Here is a 16,912-nt window from a genome sequence, read left to right on the forward strand (position 1 = left end):
GGAGGACTGATTGCTTCAGTGCAGTGCTTCCTGGGTCCTGGAAAGGGTCCTGAGAACCTCTGAGGGGAGAGAACAGCTACACCTTACAAGGAGGCATCTGGGAGCCGCGTAAAAAGTACCCGGCTTGGAATCTGGAGCCCTGACCCTGCCCTGGATCTTGTGAGACTTTGAATGAGTCTGTCTACCACCCCTCCACCCACACCTTGGCTCTCCATCGGAAAACATGAGCATTGGTTTTCCCCTCCTGTAGGGCCAGGTCCTGAGTAGCTTGTGCTGATGACTGCGTATCTCCAGCTGGGGGTCCAGAAGCATCCCCGACCTTGGTCTCCATTGAACCCCTCCTGCCATCTTGAATCCAGCTGGCCGAGGGCCGCTATCTAAGTGGAGCCTGGTCTGGGATCACGGCTCCAGGACGGTGGGGGACGGCGTGGGGCACAAGCCCGTTAGAAGCGGCTGCATCTCTGCATACACAACAGAATATTACTTAACAGTGAGAAAGAAGGAAATCCTGCCATTTGTGACCATGTGAATGAATCTGGAGGGCGTTGTGCTGAGTGAAGTAAGTCAGGGAAAGACAATACTGTATTATCTCACTTATACGTAGAAGCCAGCGCTCAGAACTCGTAGAAAGAGAGAACAGATTGGTGGTTGCCAGAGGGGAGAGGGAGGGGGTGGTGGAAATGAGTGCAGGTGGTCAAAAGGTATAAACTTCGAACTAGAAGATGAGTAAGTCTGGGGAGGTCATGTCAGTGCGGAGACTGTAGTTAAAATGCTCTACTGTATATTTGAAAGTTGAAAAGAGTAAATCTTAAGAGTTCTCATCACACACACACGCACACACACGCACACACACAAATTGTAGCTGTGGGAGGTGATGAGTATGTTTACTGAGCTTATCATGGTCATCGATTTGCAACATATACGGACAGCAAATCATGACTCTCTACACCTTAACCTTATAGAACGCTGTGTGTTGATCATATCTCAGTAAGATTGGGGAAGAAAAAGTGGCTGCATCTCCTGGCTCCTTTTTCCCCCGATGCAAGGGCCAGGCAGTACACCCCTGCTCTCCACACACGCATGCGTGCACACACACACGCGCGCACACACACACACACACACACGCATCCACACGCACACGTAGCCTGGCCCTCTGGGGGGAACGTGCATGCCTAGCAAGGAGGTCAGCTAAGGAGGCGATGCTCCCGAGCCCAGAAGGCCGGCATCAGGTGTCTTGGCCCCACGGGCAGCGAGCCCTTGGGAGCCCGATCACCCGTCCCTGCCTGTGCTCCCAGCGGCCGGGCCACGCGGGGTCAGGCCCAGCTGGGGCACTAACGGGAAAGGAGAGAAAGAGGGAGAGAGACCGAGAAATGGAGGCAGAACAAGACAGAGAGAGGCGGAATTCGAGAGATTCTGAGACAGAAAGGAAACCGGAAGCAAGAAGAGAGGCAGAGAGAAGCCAGAGTCAGACAGAAGAAGAGAGAGGAACACGAACAAAGATAGAAAGTGAGCAAGACAGATGGCCCTGAGAGAAAGATGTGCTGGAAGGGGAAGAGAGGGAGAGACCGCAAGAGGAGAGCAAGACGGGGGCACAGAAACTGACACAGGCAGGGAGACTGGAAGGGAAAGGGAGAGAGAGGTGGACAAGGAGAGGCAGGAGGACACAGTCACAGATGGGCACCTACGCACCGTACCGGCCCAGCCGCGTGTGTGCACACACGTGCACACAGTCACGCACGCACCATCACACCCTCGGCTACAAGCGCACAGTCACACCCAGTGACACACACACGCACGTGCACGCACACAGAGCCACGCATACCCAGTCCCACAGTATAGTCACACACACCAAGGACAGGCCAGGAGAGGAGCCAGAAGACGCGGGGACTGAACCTCTAGCCAGGGGCGCCCTTCACACTCACCAAACCCCCGCGGCTCCCAGAAGCCCCTCGGAAGCCCCCAGATGCTGCAGACCCAGGAGGCCCAGATCAGCTCACTGCAGTGGGCCCCCATTACCTGCGGCGCAGTCTCAAAGTCACCAAGTCTGCTGGCCTGCTCCAGAGTAGTGCCCTCGGAGGCCAGGGTCTGATATGCGGGTCCCCAAGGCTGCTGGGGGCCGTGCACCCGAGCCGCAGAGCCCACAGCCTCTCACTTCGCCCTCCCTCTCCCACTGCCCTCACGGCCCCGCTCCCCTCCATGCTTTCTCAGTAAACCACACACAGCCACACACCTGACTCTCTCTCTCTCTCTCTCAGACTCCGCTTCTCAAGACCCTGGCCAAAGGCGCTCACCTCTCAGCTTCAGTTCTTTCTGAAAATAGGGATAATCAGACTTACTCCTGAGATTTGTTCTGATAAGTAAATGAAAGGAGATATGCAAATCACTTGATATTTGCCTATCGGGGGCCTGCCTCGTGTGAGCCCTTGATAAATGCTTTTTGTTGTTGCCAGTACCACCATCACCATCACCCACACGGTCACCACCACCATCGCCACCACAGAGGGGTGTGGGGAAGTGGGGAGACAGGCCAGGCGGGTCCCTCTGGCTCCGGCTGTCTCCCACCAACTTCCTGACCGTCTGTGCAACTCCCCGTAGGTCTTCCCAGCTGCCCCAGGGACACCACAAACGCAAGCCGTGCGAAACTGAACTGTCGCCTGCCTTACCCCCACTTACTCCCCTGCCAGTGTTCCTCTCCTACCTCCAGCCCCCACAGAGGAGAAACGTTTTGTCATTTATTGACATTTCTGAGGACGAGGACAGGGCCTGGAGAAGAGGTGATACTCAGTGCATGTGCACTGAATGAATGAATGAATGAATGACTGGAGCACGTACACGGGACACATCAACAAGGAAGGACATAACCTGCCCAAGAACACACCAAACACGGTGAAAAGGAACCCAGACCCAGGCTTCCTTTTCTCCCAGCCTTCCACAGGTAAAGCAGGCAGAAGGAGGGCCGATGGGCCAGCCTCAGGCAGAGTCTCGGGGCCCTTCAGTCTCCTCCTGCCAAGTGCCCAGCCTCCCAGTGATGGAAATAGTGAGCCGCACCAGTGGAGGCCCGTGGACGCTCCCGGGCTCTCCTAGGAAGCTGCTGGGACGTTTCCAGCCACCGCCCGCATAGTCAGCCCCAGCAGGCGTAGGGAGGCTCCCTGCGGGAGGGGAGGCGTCTCCTGCGGTCCTTGGGGCCGCCTGCTGCTGGACCTCACCCTGCTGGGTTCCAGGACTGGGGCTCTGGGCCACTTCCCATGGCGCAGGCGGGAAGACGGGGGCCCATGGGCTCTCCCAAGGTCACCCCATGGGTTGGCGCAGTGCTTGGTCGACCACATGTCCTCAAGTCAGAAATGGGGGCTGCAGTAGCTGCGAATATTCCCTCAGCCCCTTCTCCACCCCCAGCACCGTGCTCGGCCCAGGGAGCCAGTCCTCGGCGGAGGTCTTATGACCGCGATTTTTAATAGAGGGGCCATGGGGCCTAGCCAGGCTGTGCGACTCAGTCAAGGTCACACGGATTCAAGTTCAGGCCGCAGCCCTGCAGAGTTCTGACATCTCCCGGAGTCAGCTGGGACGCAGGCCCTGCTCCCTGAGGATCTGGCCCTTGCCCTGGGGGGCCCGGGCGCAGGTACCCAGCCCGCACCCACCGGCCCTCAAAGCCCCTTTCATGGGCCTGCTCCACACCCCACTGGGGAGGCCAGACAAAACCGCTAGTGTTGGGATTATTTTTCTATTTCCAGATGGATCTGTTTGCTGGCTCCATCCAGGGCCTCCCATCACTGCGTGGGGGCTGGGGGCCCAGCGCCAGGTTCCTATTAGAATGAGGCAGCAGGAAAAAAAGGCAACCCAGTGCAGCGCCTCACAGAGTTCTGGGCTGTTCTACCAGGGCAGCCTAGGAGGAATATTCCCGGGGCATTTAAGGGGGCCTGGCAGTCAGGCGGGCCACGAGGAAAAAAGAATTCTTTAAAAAAATTTTTTTTCAAGGAAGCTCTTAAATGTCTCATTTTGGGCTGGGGGCCAGCACGGAGTCCCCAGGTGATCTGCGTAGCTGAGCTGGGCTCTCTACTTCTGCTGAGCTGAGGACAATATTTTAAAATTCAATCAGGCAGTCCTTCGTTTCACCCACATTTTCTGAGCACCTACTATTGTCAGATTGTGCCCCGCACCCAGGGGAAACAAAGGTTTTGACGGAGCCCGGGGTCTAGCGGGGAGAAGGGCGTTAGCCAGATAATCACACACGTGAATGGAAACTTAATGCCGTGACAAAGTGCTTTGGAAAAAAAGGCCCAGATACAGACCATGCCAGGCTTTTTTTTTTTTAATCACCCAATCTAAACAAACTCATTTTTCAAAAGAAGAAAAATCATTCCAGAGAGGGACAGAGACTCTTGGGTACCCAAAGAAGGTACCAGGGCCAGAGCTGTACCCACCGCCTTTGGCCAGGCCATGGCAGAACAGTATGGATGACAATGGGATTCTGGCAGCCTTGTCCCCGATATTGGGGCGCTCCGTGGAGAAGATCGGAGTATGAGGGAACTCACCGAACACCGTGATCAAAGCCAAATGTATGAGAGAGTTATCGCCAGAGCTCATTAAGTCTGTCTATCTGTTAATGGGAACGTGACTCATTACTGTTACAAGAAAATCGCAGTCCCATCCCGCTCTTGGTCTCCCATGCCCAGGAACAAAGTCAACAGACGTAGACAAGCCAGTGTATGGCTGGGTGGGATGCTGGGGTGGGGAGACTGCGTAACAGTCCATGTGGTCTGGGTGGCCTCAGGGGAAACTCCCGAGGGAGATTTCAGAGCACACCCAAAAGGAGGTTGTCCAGGTTCAAAAGAGCCAAAGGGTAAAAGCAGCAGGTGGTAAAGAACCAGTTCTGGGGCGGAGGGCACAGGGGAGGGGGGAAGGGGCAGCACAGGCAGAAATCAATGACTCCTTGGCAGAGGCTTGTGGGGAAACTTCTTGGGCCTGTCAGGGGACTGGACCAGAATCCAGGGCCAAATGAGGTCTACAGATGTTGTCACACTCAGGATCCTGGCAGGAGACTGCACGCTAAAGGGGTCAACTGAGAGAGCATTTACTGCCCCAGGCAAAAAAGACCAAGTAGCTTATAAATAATGATACTGCTACTACCGATAATAACCAAGAAGATTAGAACCAAACTTCTCAGTGCAAACGTTCAAAGCAAGGCATCCCCAGAGGAGTAGGCAGGGTTTGGGGAACCGGTCAGGGCTGGAGAAGTCCCTGGGGCTGGGGACAGGGAGAAGCCTCTGCCATCCCAGCCTAAGGGGCTGGGGGAGGGAATGAGTTAGCAGAGCCAGACAGGGCGGGGCGGATAGGGAGCAAACACCCCACTTTCTCTCCCACCCCTGCCCTCCGATCAGCAGGGGCCTCCCACAGACCAAACCCGTTCAGAAGTTAGGGGGCGAGGGAGCCATAATGGAACCATCCAGCCTGTAGAGGTCAGCTGCCTGGGGCAAAGGGCAGGACAAGGAAGGGCAGAGAGTCGATGGAGGACCCAAGATGGAGGGGAGAATAACAAGAGTAGGTGTCTTTTGATTGGTTGTCCAAAGGTGACCACCTTTTTAAAAAAATGCCTAGGGTGTAGGGCATGCAGTCTCCGCTTGGCCCCGCCCAACTGCCTTACAGTTCAGTTGGCCCCAATCTGTCCCCAGCGGACTCCTATGGGCATTTGAGTATGTGACCCCGAAAAGAGGAACTCAGACGTGCCTGCCAAGCCCCCTCTGACTTCTCTTTTCTTAGAAGAAAGTCACTCGTTCAACATGTCCTGAGCCCCAGCTCTGTGTTAGGGCCCTGCTGGGGTCCTGGGGACCCAGTGACTGCGAACGCAGACCTGTTTTTAACCTCAGGGAGCTTACCGTCTTTTTTTTTTTTTTAAATCTTTGTTTCTTGAGGCTAATTCGGGAGCTTACAGTCTGATGGGGAGACATGAATTTCTGCATTGAATAAATATCTGGGAGGCACGGTTAGCTGTTGGGGATACAGCAGCAAGCCTCGATTCTCTTGACCTCCGGTGGGCTCTCTTTTTGTGACCCATGGCCCACCCTTGACTTGCAGACATCCTTTCGCAGACTCCACTAAGTAAAGTCTTACCGAGGCCTGGACAAGTACACTTTCTCATGAGGGTAAATAGAGCCAGTGCGGAACAGGGTGGCATGTGTTCCCGGGGCGCCTGCTTCTGGGACTGGATAGCCCCCAGGCCTGCACAGCCACCCACCTGGGGCCCAGTCAAAGCTTTCTCTCCTTTGCCGCTGCAGCCGGGGAAGTGGGAGGAGCCCCGGTCCTGCCCTTCAGGAAGGAGCAGGAGAAAACTTGTCTCTGCGCCCCAGGGTCAGCGCCAGCATTCCAGCACACGGCACGGGACCCGGCACATCGAAGATGCTCAGTGAATAACCCCCGAGTAAAGGAAAGAAAGAAAGAGTTTCCTCTGTGACGTACAACAAAGATGATGAAAAACACAGGCTCTTGTGTCTCCAGCCTGGTTTTCGAATCTTAGTTTGGCCTGTTACCGATTTACTGCAAGTCAGGCTACGTTTCTGAGCCTCAGCTTCCTCATCTGTAAAATGGGGATCATCGAACCAAGTTCTAGATTAGTGGGAGAGTTAAACAGGATGGTCTCCAGAGAGGGCTGATGCTGATGGTGAGGAAGATGACGGCGGCTGGCACATCTCAGCCCCCAGCACATGCCAGGCACAGCTCTGAGACCCCTCTAAGAATCAGTGTGTTCTGTCCTCACAACGCTAGAGAGCTATTACGGATGAGGCTCCCGAGGCACAGAGAGGTGAGGTAACTCGCCAAAGGTCACACAGTTGATAACGGAGCAGCGGGTCCTATGGGGCCTTGCCTGTCCCTGAGAGGCACCCTGCAGAGCCCAGCACGCAGAAAGAACTCATTAATGGGCCAGGGCTCTGTCTGTTGGCAGCAGTCTTCTCTCCCCCACTGCGCAGGGCTTGGCCCGTAGGGGTGTTGCCTGGGCGGGGGTGGCACCCATAATACTGTCACTCTTGTTCTGCCCTTTAATGGTGTAAGAATGCTCTCAAGGTCAGGCTGCCTGGGGTTGAATCCTGGCGCCACCATTTACCGGCCCTGAGCCTCAGTTTCCCTGACAGTCGGTGGGGAGAATTCAGGCTGCACAACGTGAAATAGAGTAGTAGCTGAGAGCTTAGGGATGTTAGCCAGCCTTGTCGTCATCCAGCCGGTTTCCTAATGGGCCCCTGGTTCTGCAGGCACCAGGCCACCCTCCCGGGCAAAGAACAGTTAACCGAGCTCTTTCTAGTGACAGGCAACTTCACTCCCATCTCAGAGGCGCAGAGGCGAATGCCATTGTAGAGGTGAGGCTGGAATGCAAGATGGGCCCTGGGCCACGTGCTCTCCAGCAAAGAGCTTCCCCCAAATTCTTTCTTCTGCTGCCCCTTCCAGAGCAGTGGTTACCGATACGGTGAAACAAGATCGGCCTCCGGTGGGACTGGGGTTGGGAGCGTGTTGGGAGCGGGTGGGTTGAGGGGGTGTAATACAGTCCCTCTCAATGTCCATCCCAGACAACACTGAATGCGCCCTTTGACTTCCCCAGAGGCCCAGAGAGGTTAAGGTCCCAGGCTGGTATCACACAGCTTATCTGGCAGCCAGCTGGACTTTCTGAACCTGGAGGTCCCTAATTCTGAAATTCTGTGACACCCCCGAACCCAGCCCAGCCTGAGGGCCCCTCCTGGGGGAAGCAGGGGCAATGATGGGGGTTCCTGGAGCTTTTCACATGAGTCTTGGACAGGGAGCCAGGCCGGAGCCTCCAGTGTGGGAAGGGTGGGGAGCCATCAGAAAGCAGGATCGAGTACCAGGCCCTGCTCCTTTGGCTCCCTTGGGAGGATCAATCGCTCAGAGGAGGGGAGGAGGACTGGGGTTCCACGGATGGAAGGCACTGGAAAGCCGTTTCCCCAGTGCAGGCCGTGGGCTCTCCCAGCCTCATTCCCCTTTGCTCTCTCTACCTTGCTTCTTGCTGTGGCCCTCTCTGTCTCGCCGCCTCTGTGTCTCTGTCCCTATCTCTGCCTGCCTTGCTCTGCATGGCTCTGTCTCTGTTTCTCTCTCTCTCTCTTGTTCCTTGTGTCTCTATATCTTGTCTCCCTGATTCACCCCCTTTCTTTCCTTTCAGCCTCTCTCCCTGTATCTTTCTGTGTCTGCCCCTCCTTTGCTCTGACTCTGCATCTCTCTCTCTCTGTTATGCAAGATCTTGCGCCCCTGTCCTATTTCTCTCTCGTTTCTGTCTCTCCTCCTCTCCCTCCCCTTCTGCCTTCACTGTCTCCCCTCTGCCCTGTCATCCAGTTCACGTGGGTGGAGGTAACAGACCTGGGGGAGGAGAGTGTCACGGCAGGGCTGGCCCTGGGGAGGGGAAGGCAGGGCAATGGACAAGAGGCTACTGCAAAGGTCCAGGCAAGAGTCTGCAAGGTCTGAGCCCCGTGAAAGCTACAGGGTGAGGCGGACAGGATGGCTGTGAGAAAGATGGCAAGGAGGGGCCACGGTAATGTTACAGGGCCTGGGAGAGGGCCAGAGTTCAGGAAAACTTCCGGGAGGGGAGATGAGAAAGGGTGCCTCAGCACAGACATTTGCAAGGGGACTATTTAGGCTGAACTTCGGGCCTGTCCAGGGGAACAGGCCTGTCAGTGGGTGGACAAGAAGGGGCAGATGCTGAGACTTGGAGTTTCAGCTGGGGCCACCTTGGGGAGAGCATTGAATGCCGACCAAGAGTCTGGACTTCAGCTCATGGAGTGCTGGCTTTTTATGTGAATGTGATGAAACTCTGGAACTCTCCCCAGACAAATGTATATGCCCAATGTTTGGCATCCAGGGCAAGGCTTCTGGGGCACTCGGAAGTTTCTCCATGAATCACAAACACCCCGGGATAAGAAGCCGGTTCCAGCCCCTGGGGAGCCATTGAGGGTTTTCGAACTGAAGAGATGGCAGACTTTCATAATGTGAATCTACGGAGGTGTGGCTTTAATTATCAGGCATAGAGACTTCTAGCAGCCTGGCCCCCAGGGTCCGAGGCTTCTCAGAGTGTCCTCTGTTTCCTGGAGACCTTGCAGAGCTGCTTGGACCTAATGCAAAGGAGCAAGTCTGAGCCCTGAGCAAGGGTGGCCACAGCCCTGGATACCCAGCCTCAGGGGGAGGCGCTGAGGCCCTTTCCTCACTGTTCTGAAGGACTGTTGGTCCTAAGCCCCTGGGCCTGACCCAAGAGGACCAGCTAGGCCTTCACGGCCTTTTGGACGATCAGCCTGGGGGCCTGAGACAGTACCCTTGCTCCGCCAGGCTCAGCCCAGCCCAGCCCTTTCCCTCCCACCCATACACTCACCCCCCTCCTGCCCTGTGTGCCCCGTGTTGAGTCTCTACCCCCTCAGACAGTATCTAGCAAGGTGGGGAGCAGCCCCAGGGTGGGTGCTGTCCTTGCCCTGCCAGCTGGGCCCGCCTGGACTTTGCTGCAGTAACCTCAGTCCTCCGGTCCCACACCCACTGTGCAGCTGGGGAATCTGAGTCCTGGAGAGCACCAAGACTTGCCTAATTATTCTCCAGCAAGCTGGTGACCCGGGAAGGCCACCCGACTTCCAGCCTTCCGCTTCCTCTGCCTGTGTTCAAAGGCTGGTCCTCCAGCTCCTGCCCCTCAGCCTGGACCCACTGACCCCAAAGCCTAGGTCCTGTCCCAGCCATGCCCCCCGCTCAGGCTGTCCTAGCCCACTGCAGCAGAAATCACTGGCACTGCTGTAGCTGCCATTCATCGGGTGCCTACCCGGCACCAGACCCTGGATATCAGGCAATCTCCCTGGCGACCTGCCATGTAGGCGACAGTGTCATCTCATTGTGCAGATGAGGACGTTGAGGCTCAGGGAGGTTAAGGAGCTGACCTGTGGTCATCCTGATAGTAACTGACAGAGCCAAGATTGGGACCCAGATGTGGCCAACTGCAGAACCCTGGCCTTTCTTCTGTACTCTATCCCTTTCTCTTCCAGTCACCCAAAAGGGGCAGCAGACTGGCTGGCCTAGAAGCCCAGGAGACCCAGGAATCTGTCCCAGAGGCTAGATGTGCAGGCACACACCTGGCTCCCAGAAGAGCAGCCTGGGAGGCCCGCAGCTGCTCCCTTTCCATTAGCAGAAGGACCAGAGGGGAGCATGAGATGTCCTGGTCTCCAAGGTTTCAGCTCTTCCATTGACTGTGGCCTCCTCGGCTCCCCTCCTTGGCTGTGCCCCTGTCTCCCCCTCTCCACCTGGGGGAGTTGGGCTCAAGGCTCCTGGAGGGCCATGCCAGCCTGAGTGCCCGCGATTCCTTGGCTGAAGGGAGATGTCTCGGTGCCCTCTGGGCAGAAGCCTTGCCAAGCAGAGGGTTTGGCATGCCATCTTTGCCTGCTCTGTTCGAGGGTGACTGTCTTATTCCAGCAAGGAGCCACCCCCCGGGTGGCCCACTCCAAACCCCAGTGACTCACTTACAGAGTGAGGGGCAGGCAGGCGGGAGCTGCCTCTGTGGCTCTTGGCGTCAGCCTGAGCCCACGGGCCCACGAGCCCACGCCGGGCGGGAACTTGTATCAACCACCGGCCCCTATAAATCGCAGGGCTAGGACAAGGTGGGGCTGTAGGCAGCCCTCGGAGAGAAAGCTCAGCCTGTGTGCTCTGGGGAGGTGACCCGGGGGGACCCTGGGCCACTGCTTGGGGCGTTAATGAGAGCTCCAGCTGGTACCACCCTCAACCACTAGCTGACGCTGACACAGCATTTCGGCGGGGAGAGAGAGAGTGTGTGTGTTCCAAGGCTAGCAAGGGCTCAGTTTTTCCGATCCGGAAAAATCCATTCAAAGAAAGGAAAATTAAGGATGAGGAGCCGAAGATAGTCCGATTCATGTTTCCTCAGGCTGCGCCTTGAATGGTTCACAGAAGATGATCTCCCTCGATGTCTAACTGGGGGGACCCAGGCTCAAAGAAGGCCGGGCCCCATGGGCTGGAATAGACATGTGACCTCTCACCTCCCAGGCCCGAGATCTGACCATTCTGCTGTCCTGCACGCCTCAGCCAGAAGGCAGCTCTGCCTTTGGCCCCAGTGGAATGTGCACCCTGACTCTCTGACCCGGATTTGGGCTCAAGGTCTTCCCATCTGTGAGACCACAGCATTAACAGGTATTTTTACCAGGAGGCACCCCAGATAGGGCACCCACAGCCCTGCCTTCAGTGGGCTTATCATCCTTTTCAGAAGACGGGGCAGTTTGGAAGTGAATCCAGGAAAATGATGCTTGCTCGGTATTTACGATGCCCAAGAGAGGCACAGTCCTGTTCGAAGGGCTTTTCATGGCTTAACTCATTCAATCCTCATGACAACCCATAAAATATTGTCTGGGACTTATTTTACAAAGGAGAAAACCGAGGCACCCAGAGGTTAAGTAACTTCCTCTCAATCCCATAGCTAGAGAGCTGTGTAGAAAGGCAGCCTGGTTCTTGAGTCCACACCACCAAAGAAGACATCGTGTGGCACGTGTGAGTACCTCGTCTGTGCCAGGAACCATCTTCAGCATTGGGGGCCCAGTGATGGAAAGAATAGACATGGGGCTTCCCTCAAGAAACTTGTCATTCTTCCTTCATTCACTCATCTATCCATCCATCCATCCATCCATCCATTCATCCATCCATTCATTCATCCATCCATTCATCCATCCATCCATCACCCATCTATCCATCCATCCATCCATCCATTCATTCATCCATCCATTCATCATTCCATCCATCATCCATCTATCCATCCATCCATCCATCATCCATCCATCATCTATCCAACCTCCATCCATCATCCATCCATCCTCCATCCATCATCATCCATCCATCCATCATCCATCCATCCATCCATCCATCCATCCATCCATCCATCCATCATTTATCCATCCTCCATCCATCATCCATCCATCCTCCATCCATCCATCCATCATCCATCCATCCTCCATCCATCATCCATCCATCCATCCATCCATCATCTATCCAACCTCCATCCATCCATCCATCAATCCTCCATCCATCATCATCCATTCATCCATCATCCATCCATCCATCCATCCATCCATCCATCCATCCATCCATCCATCATTTATCCATTCATCCATCCATCATCCATCCATCCATCCATCCATCCTCCATCCATCATCCATCCATCCATCCATCCATCCATCTCCCATCTAACCACCCATCCATCATCCATCCACCCATCCATCCACTCACCCATCATCCATCAATTGATAAATCAATCATCCATCTATCCATCATCCCTCTGTGTCTATTTTTACTCACTACTGTATCCCCCATGCTCAGCACAGTGCCTGGCACACAACAAATCCTGAACTAATATTTGCTGAAGGACTGAAGAAATGAAGACAGATTGGGGCCCTAAGAGCTCTGAGTTCAAATCCCTTACCCTCTCCCAGTCACGGCGCCATGGGTAATAAACACTGCCCTGCTCACCTCACGGGATTCTTGAGAGGCCCCGATGGTTGAGCAGGCAAATGCTTGCAAACGGTTAGAGGTTGAGCGGACGCAGTCAGCCATCAAGCTGCTGAGCGGCGATGCAGGCGCCGAGGCCTCAGAGCTGTGTCTCTCTCGGGTCTGGCTGGTGAGACCTGTCAGACGCTTCCCCTCAGCCTGCCAAGAGGCCCAAAAAGGAAAGGAAATTGACATTTAATGAGCATCCATGATGTGCCAGGGCCTTCACACACTTTAACCCTCTCTACTCTTTTCTTGGACAGATCAAAGGAATGGAAGCCCAGAGAGGGCGGTCATTTGCCCAAGGTCACACAGCCAGCGAGAAGCGGAGCCTAGGTTTGAACCCTGGTCTGTGAGCCCCAAAGACTGTGCTGGGGACCATACCCAACACCACCTTCCCTTAAAGGGTTGCTGCCGACTTCCTCTTTCCAAATCTCCTCAAGTCCCCACTGTTCAAAGTCGCACAGCAAGCTCCTGGCAGAGCCTTTTAAAAAATGTTTCCATCTAGTTTTTGCATTGATTATTTCCTTTCTGCTTTATAGGAATTTTCCCCCCTTTTTATATGCAAAGAAAAGCCAATGTAAATGTTCTCCCCACACACGAGTTAACCCTCGTCTGACAGAGGCAGGTTCTGCACCGCTGTCTGGGGAGCGAGTGGAAGGTCAGCCGCTCGCTACAGCTTTCTGCAGGCCCTTTTCACAGACCCTTGCAAAGGTTCACACACATGTGTGGCTGTGCGATCTAATGCCATCGGTGGCAAAAGCCCCTGATCCCCCAATTTCCCAGCTTCCTACGACCCTCAGCGCAGGCCAGACTTCTAGGACCCAAGCAGAAACCACCCTCCGGCACCGAGAGCCCAGGAAACGGTCTTCCTGGAGCCCCTACCCTTGTGCCACAGGCTGGGACAGAAAAGAAATCCCATAGCTGCTGTTCCTGGGCCACCCACCGAGGGCCTGGCACAGCTCTGGGCACCTCACCGACATCCTCTCGTTGAGTCTTCTCTATGGGAGGGGCTGGTCTTGATGACCCCATTTTACAATGGAAACAGAAGGTGTGGCTCAGAAAGTTAAAGCCACTTGCCTGGGGCTACACAGCTGGCCAGGGGCAAACTGGCTTCAGGCAGGACCCTCGCTTATAAGTTGCTTTCAGTCCAGGGCTAAAAAATAAGACATGGTGAATGTGAAACGGACAGGGGGCCTCCTCTGTGCCAGGCGCCATGCTCAGCCCCGGGGCCCTGATCCAACAAGAAAGCGGGAGAGGCAAGTCCCAGTTCTGCTGAAGACTTGGCTGAGTGACCTTGGGGGGTTACTCTCCTTCTCGGAGCACAGCGTTTGTCCTATGTGACATGAGCGGATTGACCATCTCAGTCTCTTGTGCTCTTTCTCATGTGCAGTTTGAGAAACAATTCGCACGACAGAATTTAACAGCTGAGGGGAAGCTGAGCGTTGGGGAACAGCACTGAGTGACTCCTCCTGCTGCAGAGAACCCATTACCAGCCCCCCAAGGGGCCAAACTCCCGGAGGAGTTAGGGTACCCTGCAGCCTTGCTCTGCTCCCGTCCCCCATCACCGAGTTGGGGGCCAAACTGAGGCATCACAAGCTCTGGGCCAGACACCGAGGGAGGAAGGGAGGGCACCAGGCCTTCCGCACTGGTGGACGGGACTCTCTCTGAGCTCCCCTCCCCGGCGGCTCCTCCCCGCTGCCCTTCTCCCTGAGCAGCCCCCGGCCCCACGCCCCAGCGCCCCGTGCCCCCAGCCCCTGCCCCCTCCACGCAGGCTCCTCCTGGACTCGGCTCCAGCTCCGGCAGGCCGGCCATCTATAAGGCTCCACCTCACCCCTTTAAATTCTATTTTTTCAAACCACATTCTTGAACTTGGCAGATAACGTGGCAGCCCGACAAGAGCCCTATTTACTCGGAGAGCCGTGAATGGGCCCTTTATAACAAGCTTCATTAATATTTCTACCTATTGGCCAGCTCTGCGTTTCCTCCCCCTATACAAACAGATTCTCCACACAGAAAGACTTTTCAAACGCTCTTGTTGACTTTCCCCAAACAGGGAGGGCAGCCTGGCCGGCTGGGCTGTGTGAGTGCGTGTGAGTGTGTGTGTGTGTGCAGGGGAGGGGGCGGCCGTGGGTGTGCGGCCGCCCGGCCGGGTGCAGGAAGGAAAGAGGCCCGCTATTCACGGGCCGGGGGGGCGGCCGGGTGAGCTCAGGTATGCCGGGCCTCACAAAGGCACACTGAGCCCGGCCTGCGTCGTGAATTCCAGAGTCCTGGCCCAGGGAGGTGGACGTTCCCTTCTCAGCCCCTGCTGCCTGGCCGGGTGACCCTGGGCAAGTCCCTTATTCACGCCGCGCCTCCCTGGCCTCCTTTGTCCATCGGGTCTACACCTCACGGCTCAAAGTGTGGTCCATGCACCAGCAGCAGCAGCAGCAGCGGCCCCCCAGGGTTGGTGAGAAGCGCAGACTCTCTGCCCAGATCTGTCCTTGAATCTGCATTTGAAGATTCTGGGGGCGATGCGTGTGCGCGAGAAGGTTTCAGAAGTATCCGATGTGCCTCCCGTGCCCCTCCACCGCCATCGGGGCCGTCACAGGCCTCAACCGTCCTCGAGCAGGCAAAACAAGGCTGTGGGGCTCTGTGCTTTGTGACCCCAGGCGCGGCCCGTGGTGGGTGCTCAGGAAGGAAGCGAATAAACAGACAAGTACATTGTCCGAGTCTGCAGGCTCGTGCTAGTGACAGAAATTCGTCCTCTTCGGCCTATGAGACATTGTGAAGAACAGTCCATTCCGTTGTTCAGAAGGTCACAGGGCTTCGGAAGGGAGCTTCTAATGTCGCAATGGATGGGGTGAGCTCCCTGTCCTCTGGAGATAGGCAAGCAGAAACGGGAGGACATGTGAGGACAGCTGGAGAAGGCTCTGAGTGCGTGTGTGAGGGACATGCCTCTGGGCCGAGGAAGAAACTGGAGGGAGCGTGGTGTCATCACTGCGGCCATGGAGGCGCCTTTGGAGCGAGGCAGGGCTGAGTTCCAATGCTGACGGTGCAGTGGGGACGCGGGCGAGTGCCTTCCTTTCCCTTTCATTCGTTCGTGGGATAAACATTTATTCTAGATGTCAGACTCTCTGCTGGAGCTCAGGACATGATGGTCAATAAAAGAGACTTTGCCCTTGACTTCACAGGGGAGAGACACAATCAACAAATACATTTCTAAAAAATACAAAATGCTGGAAAGGAAATAAAGGAGGGTGACAGAGACAAGGTATATATGGGGGTGGGAGGAACCTATTAGGGGAATCAGGAAAGACATCACTGAAAGGTGACTTTTTAAATTGAAACCTGAGGACAGAGGAGCCAGCCATGTGAGGACCTGAAGGAAGAGTACTCCCAGCAGCAGGAACAGCATGTGCAAAGGTCCTGAGGCAGAAAATACTTGATGCTTTGAAGGGAGGTCAATGTGGCAACAGCATTCTTCATACAAGAGGGAGAGGGGCCTGTGGGGGTGGTAATTTCCACCTTGCACCCGCGGGGAGGGAGGACGGCACAAAGTAGGTGCTCGGAGCATAACATGTTTGCTCTTACCTGATTTTCAGCCTCCTGCATCAGGCTGCGTCAGGCCCCTATCGGAACAGCTACCTGCTCTTTCTATCTATCTCTCAGGAGCAGCAGGGGTAGTGCCTCAGCCTGGGCCATGGCCCAGGGCAGGGTCAGCTGAGCTGGAGGGGGTTGAATGAGCTGTCTGTGTACATCTTGGCTATCTACCTCATACCTTTTTGGGGAGGGGGTGGCCTGCCCTCTCCTGGGACACTTGCCCAGCTTTGGCTAGCCTAGGTGGCTTGGACAGATCCCTGACCCCCTGCTTAGCTCTCAGCAGCCAAAGGCCAGACCCTTTTGGGAGCACAGAGTCCTCTGGCCAGCCCACACCCCACTCCCTGGCCAGCCTTTAAGTACCAGGCTGGAAATAACCAGTGCTCTCCGCCCCTGGGGGCTGTGGGCTCGCCCACCACAGGGGCCGAGGTGGCTGGGCATAGTGGGGCAGGAGTGCTGTCCCAGAGAGGCCTTTTGGATTCCTACAGCTGGGAGGCCCCTTCGCTCGGGCTGCAGCTGGGGAGGGGGGCATGCCAAATTGGTTCAAATCCTAGATTTGTCACTGACTCCCCAGGAGCCCTTCAAAAGCTGCCTTAGCAATTTGAGCTTCATGTGTTTTTTTATCTATAAAATGGAGTTGGGGCAGCTGGGTGGCCCAGTTGGCTAAGCATCTGACTCTTGATTTCAGCTCCAGTCATGATCTCAGGGTCAAGAGATCAAGCCCCGCATCGGGGCTCTGCGCTCAGGGGGGAGCCTGCTTAAGATTCTCTCTCTGCCTCTCCCTCTGCCCCTCCTCCTGCTTGTACTCTCTCTCTCTCAAATAAATAAATAC

The 16,912-nt window shown here is 55.7% G+C and overlaps 1 long non-coding RNA gene across 3 annotated transcripts in view; it reads right to left on the reverse strand.

The window, feature by feature from the left end:
- Positions 1-16,912, reverse strand: part of LOC148108565 (uncharacterized) — a 35,562-nt gene that overhangs the window by 9,908 nt on the left and 8,742 nt on the right. For 2 of the 3 annotated variants that reach the window (XR_015727338.1, XR_015727337.1), the window contains exon 3: positions 12,484-12,660. This is a non-coding gene — a long non-coding RNA (uncharacterized LOC148108565). Of the gene's footprint in view, positions 1-12,199; positions 12,661-16,912 lie in introns of those variants that run through there. The other variant, XR_015727336.1, reaches the window with a different exon arrangement.

The sequence above is a fragment of the Ursus americanus genome, chromosome 18 (assembly GCF_024610735.1).
Source record: "Ursus americanus isolate L20-20 chromosome 18, mUrsAme1.1.p, whole genome shotgun sequence".
In the NCBI taxonomy this organism is placed as follows: Eukaryota; Metazoa; Chordata; class Mammalia; order Carnivora; family Ursidae; genus Ursus; species Ursus americanus.